This window comes from Cyprinus carpio, chromosome B9 (assembly GCF_018340385.1).
Source record: "Cyprinus carpio isolate SPL01 chromosome B9, ASM1834038v1, whole genome shotgun sequence".
Classification (NCBI taxonomy): Eukaryota; Metazoa; Chordata; class Actinopteri; order Cypriniformes; family Cyprinidae; genus Cyprinus; species Cyprinus carpio.
Window position 1 is genome coordinate 25,505,801 of NC_056605.1, and position 14,667 is coordinate 25,520,467.

The 14,667-nt window shown below is 36.1% G+C and overlaps 1 protein-coding gene across 5 annotated transcripts in view; it reads left to right on the forward strand.

Moving 5' to 3' along the window:
- The first annotated feature begins 5,383 nt into the window (after positions 1–5,383).
- LOC109095879 (poly(rC)-binding protein 3) overlaps positions 5,384–14,667 on the forward strand; it is a 56,047-nt gene continuing 46,763 nt past the window's right edge. For 3 of the 5 annotated variants that reach the window (XM_042730508.1, XM_042730511.1, XM_042730512.1), the window contains exon 1: positions 5,385–5,689. The gene's annotated coding sequence lies outside the window, so the exon portion shown is untranslated. Of the gene's footprint in view, positions 5,690–14,667 lie in introns of all 5 variants that reach the window. The other 2 variants (XM_042730509.1, XM_042730510.1) reach the window with 2 other exon arrangements.

Genomic DNA, 14,667 nt, shown 5'->3' on the forward strand with positions numbered 1-14,667 from the left:
TAAAATAGAAATCATGCTTTTACTTCTAGTAGCCTATATAAACATAAGTTAATACAGCACTGAAGTATCCTAAATATAAGCCTTCATTTTTTTATTCTTTGCCATCAGTTTTTTTTATACTGACCCCCCAAAAAAGATCCGGGTCAGACAGATCCAAAAGAGCTTGTTGCACCCCTGTCGAGTGATATAGTATCCACATGGAACAAACACGGGGAACAATCTGCAGCTGACTGCAATCTCTAGCGCTGGCACAGGAAATCTATATTTAGCAGCAAGTAAGTAATAACAAAGCGCATCCAAATGGTCTACAGACGGTAATGATACGAGAGCGGGACAAGATGTTGGCTTTAATTACATTGGTAGCGGAGGCAAAGCCATGTCTGTTAGACGTGCTGTGTTTATGCTGTCTTTGTGAGCCACTGAAATGATGCTGTGCCGCTGAGCGCTGTTGGTTTTATGGAGGTGGTTTATGCTGCTGCTTCATTTACTATCTTGCGCTCACGTCTTTGAATATGAAGATGCCAAAATTGTCAATAAGATGTTGCTTAATTGAGACGTCACAACAATGGCAATGAAAATATGATAGCCCTCATTATTCAAAATTATATTTGAGCAACATATTGGCTTATTTGTTGCACTAACAATGAAATCATAGTCTACAGTCTGTCAAGGTTACTAAACCATGAGTAGGACCTAAAATGAATTTTATGTCTCACTCATGCACCAGTGGATGTTAACTGAGGTGATTTACGATCCATAAATATTTTTACCAACCATGAAAATGAGTTTTAAATAATGCATTAAAGGAGACATATCATTAGGAAACAAAATTCCCTTATCTTTTGAGAGCTGATTGTGCTATAAAAAGTTTTAGTTTTATCATTTCCAATCCCAAACATCAATTGATCATCTCATGTCATGTTATGCCAGTTAAAACAAACTAATTTTATTGTAATTTAACATAAGCTCTTTGGAAAAACATGCCTTTGTTTACATTTTTGCAAAACTCTAAAACTTGTCTATACGTACAATTCACTGCAGGTTCAGCTGAAATGACCACTAGTGGTAGTAAAGCACCAACAACTTTTTATTCCCATTCACACAAATTAATTACAGGGCAGATTATCAAATAATAAAGACTTATTTATAGGGATGTAATGATATATCAAAATATCACGATATGATATTGCGATATGAAGTCCACGATACAATATTTATTTCAATTAAAAAAAAGATGAAAATTTTGTTCATTTTAAAGTTAAATCATTCTATCTTATGCACTCTGAGAGTTAAAAATGAGGAGCTGCAACCCATGTTCTTAACTAAGAAACTTAAGTCTGAAAAAAGTCAGTGAATTGACTTGTACCAGAACTTTAAAGGAGACTCAAACCTCTTTTTATTTGTGATATACTGTACCGTCTCAGTCTAAATTACATTCACACTGGTGTTTTAGGAAGCCAGACAATTAGAATATAATCATAACAGCAATGACAGCCATATATTGTAAAACAATTGTGCTGTAAAATAAATTAAAATTAATATTTCATAGGTATGTTATTTTTGCTTTACACTACAGTAGGGAAATTCAAATAAAAGTACTTCTTTCCTAATTTCTACACTTGAAAGAGATATTTTGAATTTGGAATGCATTTAAACGACTAGCTATCAGCAATTCATACTGTACTTGTAAGCTTTTATTTTGACAGAAACGGCAGTATAGCTTTTATTTTGAAGGAAAACTCCAGCTTCGGTGAAAACAGGCTTACAAAAACAAAAACGCATCTCACTCCAAATCTAGTGAAATGCTGTAATCATCTGCCGTGAAAATAAAGCATAACTGGTGGCCATTGCATTTCCAAACGCGCTAAACTCACAGAACGTGAAATAAATGAGTTCACTGCATTCATTCACTGTGAACAGAGTCGTTCTGAGGCGCAGAAAACACCGGATCACGAGCTGATCGCCTGAATGAAGTGTGCGCTTCGAAACACACAGCAAAAACAGACTTGGTGAAGGGATTAAGCCATATTGAGATTTCGATTTTAGTTTGTTTGACAGATACAGTTCTGTACCAAAGCATACTGGACCAAAACACAACTTTAAAGAACATTTATGTTACAATAAGAAGTTTAAAAATATTTAAAAACTACACTTTTTGCCCGGAAGACCTATTGTCTCATATCGTCATGTGACAACGATAATATCGAGACTATCGATATTGATAATATTGTTTCATCACTACTTATTGATTTTCACATGGTTTCTTGCAGATGTTTTGACTTTAAAACATTTACCATAGTGCAGAATTTGTAAAGTAATACATTTTGACTGTTTTTGCAGAACATAATCAGCTCTATATGTATGGCTTATCTTACTTTTGACTTTTAGTAAACTTGCTCAATAGCTCACCTGGTACAGCATTGCACTTGCAATGCAATGAGTCCTGAGAAACATGAGTCATGATAAAAAAAGCTCACAGACATGAAGAAGCAAGCCATTAAGGGATATTTTTGCTTCAACAAATAAGCATTTATCTATCATTTTAATAGTATAAAAAGAGCATTAATCATGTAGAGCCACTCACTAGACAATTCAACGTACAAGAACCAATGTACAGTAAAATCATTTTGCAGAGTGTCGCCACAGGCATGTTTCCCAAAGAGCCTGGGCTGGATTCATCTATTGCAATTCTTAAAAATTGTAACCAATGACCCAATTATTCCACTTTATTTAAAACTACAAAACCGCTATTTATTTCTGTTTGATGCCCACATATGTTTGTTTTCATTGCCAGTCACTGTTTAAAGACATCACACCCCAGTATAATAACATCCACTTATAAGTGCCACATGTTATAAATCCTCTAGCCTAAGCGGTGCCCATCTCCCCTGCTAAGCATGACATTTAAAGCATGATTGTACTCCAGAATTAATGAATATTTGATGAGATATCTTTCTGAAATAGTAGACTTAGGCAGTGGTATGCCATGCTCTCAAAACCCCATTGTTGTAAATGCGTTTATAATGAAACCGATCTGTGTCTCAGACTGAATGTAAATCACTGGGGCAGTAAGTGTGATGACAGCCTCGATATACAGGCTGAATAAATACTAGTTTTTGTTATAGTGATTGTGGATATTTACGAATCAAGCCATACATAAGCCATTAAATCTCTTGTGCATCAATGGATTTATGTCTAAATCTCTGTTATTGCTGGCACAGCGCGGCAATGGTTTTGGCAGGTTTAGCGGTGGAAGTTAAGTGCTTTTTCCCCTCACTTCTCTCTTCTTAGACCTGAGTTCACTTGTACGTTTCACTCTCGCGGCTCTCCACACACCAGTATCTCTGCAGCTGGAAACATATCCAATGTGACATCTCCTCCTGTTGCTCATGCATTTTTTATGGGCCCTCCTCTCCCACCCAGTCCTCTTGGAGGAAGCCCTGCGCTCTGTAGCGTGCCACAGTCTATAGCACATTTCACTGTCACTGTGTTTAAGCTGCTTTACTTGTAAATACTGATATGCTGATGTATGTGATGTCCGGGTGGGCTGTTTGCGAAAACCTGCTGAATCGTCATAGGTTTGTGCTTGCTCATTTTATGCATATCGGCCCATGTTATGATGCATGATATCGATAGGTGCATCGATTGCACCGCTGCACAAGATTCACTGAGCAGAAGTGCGTACTTCTTCTGAGAAACCGAGAATGGCTCGGGAGCCCCGACCCTGAAATAATGCATGGTCGCTTGGACGTCAGCAGAATCTGGTGCTAAGAGAAGTTTCACCACTTTGAGCACCACCTTGTCATCCTGAAAGTATATAGAGGTGCTTTCCTTGCGGTTGTTAATAGGACATTATTACATCTCTGTCCCCGCATCGGTCCTTCCTGCTGTGAAGGGGATAATGCCGGCTGATGCGCATTACATTCATCATTCTAACAGTTCACCATTGATCATTTCTCAAGCCAAGACCTGGGCCAGAGTATTGATCTGGAGAACAGAAAAAAGGTCTTGTGAAATGAGCTCTTTGTTCCAGGTCTATGATTTTGGTTTTATGCAGAGAAAGTGTAAGCAAAGTCAGAAATTAACTTTTTGATTAACAGGCAATATTTGCCACACCAGACTTGATTTTAATATTTTTCATTTGTATATATTTAAAACCACTACAGTTCACAAGTTTTGAATTTTTATAGATTCTTTATATTTTTTTTTATATTAAGAAGTCTTAATTTTTTTGTTAAGAAGTCTTTTATGCTAACCAAGACTGCATTTTAAAAAAATCAGAAATGCAGTAAAACCAGTAATAGTGTAAAATATTATTACAATAAAAACTTTTTTTTTTATTTGAAGATATTTTAAAAGATAATTTTTTCCTTTGATGGCAAAGCTGAATTTTTAGCAGCCAGAAGTCTTCAGTGTCATCATTCAGAAATCATTCTGATTTGGTGCGCAATAAACATTTATTATTATTGTGTTGTTTTTAATATTTGTGTGGAAATATTAAATAACAGAAAATTGGGAAAAAAACAGCACTTATTTGAAATATTTATTTCAATAAAATATGTTTTTATCTTAAATCATTTGTAACATTTTTAATGCCACTTTTGATTAAATTAATAATAATAAAAGTCTTTATTTTTATTAATTCAAACAACAAACAAACAAAATTGTACCCCAAAGATTTTGAACAGTAGTGAATGTATGTAATAGTATTTGATCAGTTCATTTAAAATTAAATCAATTTCAACTCATAGATTATGTGTTATGCATAACCAACCCTAGAAATTCATATTAAGAGCTGTCAGATGCTGTAAATCAATAATAATGATAAAAAACAACAACAGGAATTTGATGTTTTCTGGCCAACATTTAGAATTATTTAGATTTTTTTGATACTAAGCTTTTTTTTCTTTACATTTCTGACCCTGATTATGAATTCCAGGAGCGAAGCGCCAAGCCTGAAAGTGTCACTGCACGATAATCATGCGCATTGATCACCGTTAAAAGTTCCTATTCCTTCTCTTTACTCATCATTTCAGTCTGCTTAACATCATTGCACCTTTCCAAAGCCCATCCCGTGTAGCCTGTGCCTCTGCCAGTTCTGCAGTGGAGCATGCAGCGTTATTCTGCTAGGTTAAGTGCAGCACAATCTAATTACTCTAATGTCGGTTGCGGTCTTAAATCACACTTATTGGGTAAGTGCACCCGTTTGTCTGTCCTTCAGAAGGGAAGCCGCTCTGCTCTGCTCTAGGACTAATTATTCCAACTGGATATGAGCAATTGCACTTATTGGCTAGGGCATGGCACCGGCTGCCTGCGCTTCCATTCGTTGCCAGTGAAGTCTGCGTGCGATTGGGTCCTGGGAAGGAGTGGGAGGGGCGTTCTCTCTTTCCTCTCTGTGCTAGAGCATGTGTGGATGTGAGCACTCTTTTCTCTCCTATTATTTGAGTGGCTGCAGGTACTGGTGTCTGCCTCTATGCCTCTGTGCCAGAGGGATAAAGAGGGAAAGAAAGAGGACTAGTGCTTCATATCCCCCCTTTGGCCTCCCCGTCTCCCTGCTCCCTGCCACTCCATCCTTCCTTCCTCCCTCCCGGACCACCCGTCAGCGGCTGGATCAACCCGCCCGGACCCTCCTCCCACAACCCCTTTGACTATCCTCACTTCACCGTCCCGTCTTGTGAACTGAGTGCAGGTAAGCCAGCACCTAGATGTGACTTTGTTGTGCTTTTTCCCCCGCTTCTCTGGACTCTTTCCTCTCTGCATGTCATTTTGTCTCTGTTTCTCACACACACGCTCTTTCTCACGCACCCTCCCTCACTCTCTTTAGCTTTCAAGTTTTCCCCTCTGGCAGTTCCTCTCAGAGGGAAGCGTGCAAAGAGAGATGAGGGATTAGAATCTGTGAGGTCACTGTTTTCAAGCCCAAATTCAGTACTTACCACTTCGTCTATCTAAGACTTTATCTGAAGCGGTGTAATGCCCACTGGCTATGGATATGCTGTTAAAGCAATGCACCGCACCATGAACCGAGTGTGTACTTTAGCTTCATACGCTTCCTCTGTGTTGTCCTTGACCCCTGCAGCAGTTTATTTTCTGTGTGTCAGAGTTGTTTAATGCTGAGGTTTTTAGAGGAAACTTACAGATGGTTTTCAGTTCTAGGATTACCCATATCATGATGTAACTACTGGACTGACATATTCAGTAAGGTATTCATTGTTAATTCAGACATTTAATATGGTCAGAAACATACTTTGTGCACAATGCAAGTGCTTGTGTGTTTTATTTTTTTTTTTTTAGAAAAAAGTATTTTAGCATAATTTTTTGTATTTTTGAAAGATATTTACAACAGGACTGCAAATCTATTAAAGCGTAATTATTTAACGTTTGTGGCTCTGTTGTAAATACTTTTTTTTTAAAACTCTTAAAAATACAAATTCTAAAATTCTATATTTTTTTCCCACAAGTAATCCATTTGTAATCTGATTTTTTTTTTTTTTTTTTTTAAGTGTAACCATAGCACTTTTAATAACATTGCTCAGCCCAGCATTTGTTCAGTTTTTGGCAGCACAATCTGCTTATCTGACCAATAGTTTGAGGAAGCATTTATAAACATTCAGTGCTTGTTGAAATTAGTGGGACAGAAATGACTGTGCGTCCTCCTGGGAAGTTTGTATTTATGAGTTGGGAAGTTGTAATTACGATGTCAGGCACATTCAAATCACATTGATCGGAACAAAATATATACCAAAAATACAGAAAGGTTTTTTAACTCTACTTTTACAAAATGAAGAATGCGTATCAGGGGTTTTTACTTCATTGAATACATGAAGGTGCTGTAAATGGAATTGTTATAAGCAATAAATAAATATTCAAATTTACCATCAACTACAGATGTTGAATTCATTGTCTGCCATTTTTCTCACTTTCACATCCCCAACTCAGAAACTCTGGGCTCAAAGAAAATCGAGAGTTTCCCACTCGCAATTACAATTTTGTGATGCCATTCACATCCTTAATACAGTCTATCTGCCATTGCACTTTTTCATTTAACATATATTTGCACAAATCTGGCAGCAATACCTTAGTATCCAAAAAGGGAGCTATTAAAAGCATAATTCTCATCAAATGACTATTCCGTCATCATTTACTCAACTTCATGTTATTTCAAACCTATATGACTGACTTTCTACTGTAGAACATGAAAGAAGATATTTTGAGTTTGGTTACCTACAGTTTATTCTTCAAAGCATTTTCTTTTGTGCTTCACAGAAGAACATAAAGGTCTTAAATGTCATGATGGTAATTAAATGACAGAATTTTAATTTTTGGCTGATATATCCCTTTAAACCATCTTTTTAATCCTTGTCTTATCAGAATAGAGAGAATACAAAGAGTTGTTAATGTTTATAAGATTCTCTTATTGGGAACTATTGCTCTATCAAGACAGTTGTTGACCTGAAGGAGAAAACTGACCGTAGAAGTTTGTACTTGCATTCTAGGATGCACTGACGCATGAAATCGAATAGCTAGAAGCATTAGCGTTAATATACTTGCGTAGAGGTCTAAATCTACAGAGCACAGCAGACAAAAAACTGCTTAGGTCTTCATCCAGTTCAGTGCTTTGATGTGAATGGGTGCTGCGTGAGATTGAAGTGGTGCAAACATCAATACCAGCCCATGGTTTAACAGATCTCAAACTTGTCTCCTGCACTTTAGCAGTAAAGATGTTTCCAATCAATCTGATTAAAGCCATTACATCCCCAGTGCTTGCTCTTTATACAAGCACATTATACTCGAACATATTTTCTTTATTAATCAGTTTTTAAATATAGAGTAGAATTTTCTGGGGTTATTGAAAGGTTAGTTGAGTGAATTCAGAGAAGAACAGGTGTCTTAATTAACACCATTATTCCTTTGCTGCCTTGTTGGCCTGTTTCCAACTGTGGAATAAAGGAGTGATTGTTCAAACAATAAACAAATCTTCAACTAACACAGACGGAATAACAGGAATGAAAAATGCTACCTTACTTTCTTTAACTGAGCATTTATCTGTTTAGTTATATCCAGTTCTTGTAAAGTGGATTTCATCAAAATTCTTCAGAGGCAAACAGCATATGTGATTAGCATATCTTATTTTATTAGAAAACTATCGTAACTTGTTTCCTTTTAGAAGGACATTCAGTGACTTTTTACAGGAGCTGCCCCTCATGTTTACTCTAAAACAACCCAGCGGCTTCATATTGCTGATTTTATATTGTTTCTAAACCACTGCACAAATAGCGGCACCTCCTGAGAAGTAAGACGTGCCTTAATGCTTGACTTATAAAGAACTGTGACTTTTAGATCTAGTAGGTTCTTGGATGTTGAAGTTGTTTCACTGACAGCTTGAGTGTTTTGAAATGTTCCTGTCAGGCAATCAGGATTTGCATTTTTGGATGGTGCCTTTTTTAGCTGTTCGCTCTTGGACTTATATTGGTAAGCTGTGCTTATCACGTAGTGTGACTACAAATATGGGCAGATTCTTAAGCTAGAGTAAATTGGAAATGTCATCGATGAGGACTTGTTTCTCTTAAACCACTTTAGATTAGTTTCAGTTGCATATTTACCTCACTGTATATTTTCATGAAACAGATGCATGAAGTTTTAGGAAAAGCTATTACTTTCCAGACAAGTTCAATTATATTCTCTCTAACAAGACATTTTTTTTTCTGCTGATGCCCATGATCTCGAAGCAGCTGGTCTTTTTGTGCTTTTTTTTTTTTCTCCGGATCTCATGCTGTCCTGGCTTCCGAGTTGCTGGTTCGGCAGAGTTGCCGTATCAAAAGGCCTCTGCCATTCCCTGGGCTTCCTCTCCATTCCCAGCGTGCCAGGAAACTATGGGAGCCTGGATGTCACTTCGGACTGAGATCCAAACATGAATGTACATGTAAATGATTTCATTTCGATGTTACTTCAGTGCTTTCTGCTAGTAGGATGTGGTAAAAAGCCAGCTCATCTTTAGCTTGAGCCAGAAGATGAGCCGCTTTTATTTACTGTATTAAATTTGGCTATAACTGATGCTCTGTGCTGACAGAGAGTTTGTGTTTTTTTTCTCCCACCCATCCTCCATTCAGTCTGATTGGTACGCAGGTCTCCTCCGCATGGCCGTATCGTAAGTTAAAAACCTCATGGCTGTGTCATAACTCATAAGCGAATGCAAAGTGTTGCCGAGGGCTGAAATTGAATGCTGCACCTTTTCAAAGTTAAGGCCCGGAAAGAATTATGTCCTGTGAAATCCTGGGCCCTTTGTCTCTCCGCAAAGCCACTCTGCAGTGTAATTTAACCCGCCGATGGGCCGTGAGATCAATCAGGACCCAGGAAGCTGAGGGGGGTAGGGGATGGAGTCGAACCGGCCCTGGACCCCCCGCTGCCATCGTTCTTAATGCTTGACTGGGTGGCGTGGCTATTTTTATTGTTTCCTGTGATGTAGTGGATCGGAGATGTTTTGGAAAAGGTTAGGGAGACATTGCAGGCTTGTCTGAATTTGTAGAACAGTGGGTCGTGTAAGCTTCTGATGTGGCTGGCTGTTTGATTAAGTCAGGTCATCCTGTTGTTAATCTGTCAGTGATCCAATTTAATCAGTCATGGCGTCCATTCCAAGCTATACACTGAATGCACATGTGCTGCTCTCTGTGTTTCTGTATGGCAGATATAGAAATTCTAGTCTGAGACTTGGACTCAAGTTGTGCTTGAGTTGTAAAATAATTGGCTTGAGATTCCAAATTCAAAATCCAGGGCTCAACAACAAGGATTTATTTTTCCTGTTGAGCTTTATTTCTTAGATATTTCCAGGAATCTTTATTAATTTTTTTAATGTTAAGGTTATTTTAAGTTTCCAGTGATGTAATGGATATGTTCTGGAAAAGTTTAAGGAATTCACAGATCTGTGGAAAATTCAGATCTCAACCATTTTTAGCAATATATTTTTAGATTTGTTAGAATTTATTTTTCCTTTTTTCCTCAATTGTTATTATTATTATTATTATTATTATTATTATTATTATTATTATTATTATTATTATTATTATTAAATAAGAGTATTTAATCATTTTTTAATCATTATTGGTAATTGACAAAGGAACATTATTTTATTAAATATAATACATTTCAGTATTTTTAATTACATTTAATTTAATAAAAACTTTTGATACATTTTTATCCTATTATTATAACTTTTGTGGTTAAATAATTATAAGAACAAATGGAATTTTTTTTTATTATTATTACTATTATAGCAAGCCATCCTGCCACTCTAAAATGTATTAAATTGATTATTCTTCAGCAAGGTTTATAAAACTAAACTGTAGTTTAGAGAAAAGTTTTCTTAACTCTTCTTGAGAGACCTGAAACTCAAACTGTACTTGAAAACATTTGACTTGAGACTTGTTTTTTATTTCATATTAAACAACATAATAAAAGGTTTAGGTTTATTAAACCAACCTGCACAGCTGTTACCAATGGGATTTAAGACTTTACTTGGACTCTGAATTAGAAATGTGTGAATATGCAAAATCGCTTGCCCTTCAAAAAGGTTTATGAAACCAACCTGTAGTAGAAAACTGTTCTGAAAGAATATTCGAGACTCGACTTGCTCTTCACCTCAAAGACTGGGAACTCGACTTGGACTTTACGTCGGAGACTTGAGAAGATGTGTCTGCCGTATAGTGCCTGTGCATTGCAAGGAATATAATGTGTCAGGATAAGTCTTAAAGAGACTTTGAAGCCTGTCTTATAATGCTGTCTTGGCAGCTTGGTTGGATCTCAGCGTTTTTGTTTGATTAAAAGTGCACAGGAGTTTGTAGCACGCGGTAGGTGCAAAAGAAGGGCTGACAGCTTAACCACTGATTATTCAAGCCTCTTAGCCTAAGCCATGGCACTCCAGTGATGAACGCCTTCTCCATTTCACATTCCCTTCCCTTGCCTTTTTTTTTACATTGCTTTCTTGCTCCCTCCCTCTCTCTCTTCCTCTCTTCCTTTCTCATTGAGCAGTGGGATCAGTAGCAGAGTGATTCATGCAATGCCGAGGCTTTATTTAGACATAATCCGCTGAGTGTCACTATGGCACGAAGCTTTGGTCAGGTTCTCCTACCATGCTTCTGCCTGCCTTCGTACCCAACCCCCAACAAGATGGGAGTGTGTCAGCGGGTCACATGGCGTGACGTGAGGAGACACCCAACCATGAATGATGCAGCATTTTCTCAGCAGCCTCGCCCCTGTTATCGGACGGAGAGTGATCGGCGGCGTTGTGAGGAGGAGAGAGAGGAAGACTGCTTCTGTGCAAATGCTTTCTAATAAAATCTAGAGCCTCTGGAGCTTTTAGTAAAAGCTCTGCCTCATGTCTGTTGATGCCCTCCCACCTGCTCCCTGGCAAGGCCTCCGTTCCAGAGTGTGGTGACCGTGGAGATAGGCAGATTGAACCCAGCGGGGCGGGGTGTGAGGGGAAAGGTGTGACCCGCTGCTTGAAAAGTCTTTTTTAGCCACCGAAATGGACTCCTGAGTGACATTTGCCGTCTTAAACCTGTGAACATCGGCCTTGTTTTGACTGCGGGTTCACCTTGGGCCTTTTTTTTGTTGTTGTTGTTGTCGTCTGTTCAGGATAACTCTTGGCTTGCCCCTCTCTATAACAAATATGCTTGCCTGACACACTTTCCTGAGCCGATGCCGTTCGCTCTTCCAAAGCATCTGCGCAGCTAAGTCAGCAGTTACGCTGCTGTGTTCTGGGGATGCACAGATTGAGGAAAGAGGCACGAGTTTCTTCTCAGCTCTGTGCGGTGTACTGTGTGTAAATCTGGAAATCTGAATTCTGTGTCCTTATATTTGCCCTCAAGAGGATTTGGCTGATATATAAACTATTCACAATATAATTAAGATGATTTTGTTGGCAATATTCTGTGAATTTCACTATAATTCTGATAGATTTTTTACTCAGACTAATGACTGTGATGTTTTAATAGTGTCTAATTTGGACGTCATTAAAACAGTCTGTTTCAATGAATTGATTCAAAGATTCAAATTGGTGCCATCACTCAAAAATGTTCATGTGAGGCATTTTTCATTATTAAAATGTAAAAATGTAGGTAAAGTGTGTGTGTGTGTGTGTGTGTTAGTATATGCCTAAAGATACCACTCATAATGTGGGGTTAGAATTTTTTTTTTTTTTGGGAATCTTTTGTTTACACAAATTTTTTTTTTTCAAAAAATGTACATAAATACAGTAAATTTTTACTATTGTGTAATAATATCATAATTTAAAATCAATTTTTCTATTTTAATATATTTAACAATGGAATTTATTCCTGTGATGCCAAAGTTTTCTTTAGCCAATAATCAAGTCTTCATTGTCACATGATCCTTCAGAGATCATTCTAACATTGCTTATTATTTTTGTGGAAATTGTGATGGATTTCTTTGAATAATAGAAAGGTCAAAAGGCCGCAATTTATTTAGAATCTGAATCTTTTGATTACAATTGAAATTATTTTTTTTTAAATCAATTTAATGCGTTTTTAGTTTGTGGACAAAAGTCATTTATGTAATCAAAGTACAGAAATATAATTGGAATTTTAAATAAATACAGTAAAACAAATATTTTGTAAAATATTATTTCAATTTAAAACACCTTTTTCTGTTTTAATGTATTTATAATTACATTTTTATATATTCTTTGAATATAAAGTGCAAAAGATTCACATTTATTTTATTTTTTTTGTGACAATGTAAAAGGTTTTTTTTTTTTTTTTACTGCACTTTTGATCAATTTAATGCATCCTTGCTGAATAAAATTATTAATTTCTTTTTTTTAAAAAAAACCTGACTCCAGCCTTTTGAACAAACTGTGTTAGATTTTTAATAGAAAGGTCAAAAGACCAGAACTTATTAAAAATTTGAATCTTTTTTTTTTTAAACAATATAAATGTATTTTTAGTAACAATTTAATGCATTGTTGCCTAATAGAGGTATTAATTTCTTTACAAAATGAATGGTAATGTGTGTGTAAATAAATAATTCATTTTACTTTGTTTTACATTTCCCCAGCTGTAAAAAATAGACACACAAAACACACACTATTATTATTTTTATTATTAGCTATATTTCTCTTCTTGCTTAAAAAATATGATGTTTTATTGGCCAGTCTTACCCATCAGTAAAGAGAATTTTTTTTTGGCCAAATATTGAACTTATGTTTTTTCTGAACCGCCTGAAATGGTTAAACAAAATACTGTGGCTTAGCAAGTATTAAGAAGATACTTATTAGGTAGGCATTTCTCTTGTTGTGTGAATAAAGGCTCAGTCAATATACCCTTACATACTGCTTTGTCATTGTTAAGATCAGTGTAGAGCTTATATTGATTCTTTATGCTATGCTGCTCCACATAACTGTAGAAGACAATAATGATCTGAAATACGAGGAAGACTTAACAAATAGTGTATTTGGAATAGGGCCATGTGATACTGTTAACCCATATACTGTATAAACTGCAATGGATGCTTTTTTTCTATGTGAAGACTGCCAGAAACCAGATGAGCAGGATTTCGTCGATAGTACACGATGCTGAAGTCATTTAAGTGTAATGTAATTAATGGGATCTGTTTGATTTCTGACATTTTTTTTCAACAGCACATCACAAGTTGTGGCTCAATCTGCTTCCTGCAGGAAAATCTGAGCCGCAGATTAGTTAGCGCTGTGATTTCTCCCACGAAGTTAAGGGATTTGATCTATCGGCTAATTCCCCTCAATCTTAACTCGATGAGAACTGTCTGTGACATCACAACACTATCCCTCACTTTAATAAAACCGAAGGTAAAGCACATGATATCGCTATCTGTTCTTCTCTGGAGGGGGAGGTACAGAGCTGTGGAGATATTCAAATGTGCCTTTGAATGCCTTTGAATTTCTGCTGGAGCCTTTTTGCTGGATTAAGACTTAAAAGCCTTTAAAGGAGAACCCCTCCAATCATAAAGGTGTGAAAGTGTCAACCGTTTTGCTAAACATTCCTGCACATCTCCCTTTCTGTCTACTTTAAAAGCTAATTTGCAGTCTTTCACATTTCTCTGTGTTAACCGAAAGTAAAAGTTTTAACTGTCACTTTTGATTGTGACTGGTGACTAAAGGCTGTCAAGCTCAAGAAATTAATAAGTACATATATAAAATAATAACATAAATCTAGAACATTATTTATATATATATATATATATATATATATATATATATATACATACATACATACATACATACAGTACAGGTCAAAAGTTTGGAAACATTACTATTTTTAATGTTTTTGAAAGAAGTCTCTTCTGCTCATCAAGCCTGCATTTATTTGATCAAAAATACAGAAAAAACTGTAATATTGTGAAATATTATTACAACTTAAAATAATAGTTTTCTATTTGAATATACTTAAAAAAAATAATTTATTCCTGTGATGCAAAGCGGAATTTTCAGCATAATTACTCCAGCCTTCAGTGTCACATGTAACATCCAGTCTATCACATGATCATTTAGAAATCATTCTAATATTCTGATTTATATGAGTGTTGGAAACAGTTCTGCTGTCTAATATATTTTATGAATAAAAGGTTAAAAAGAACTGCATTTATTCAAAATAATAAAAAAAAAAATTCTAAATAATATAT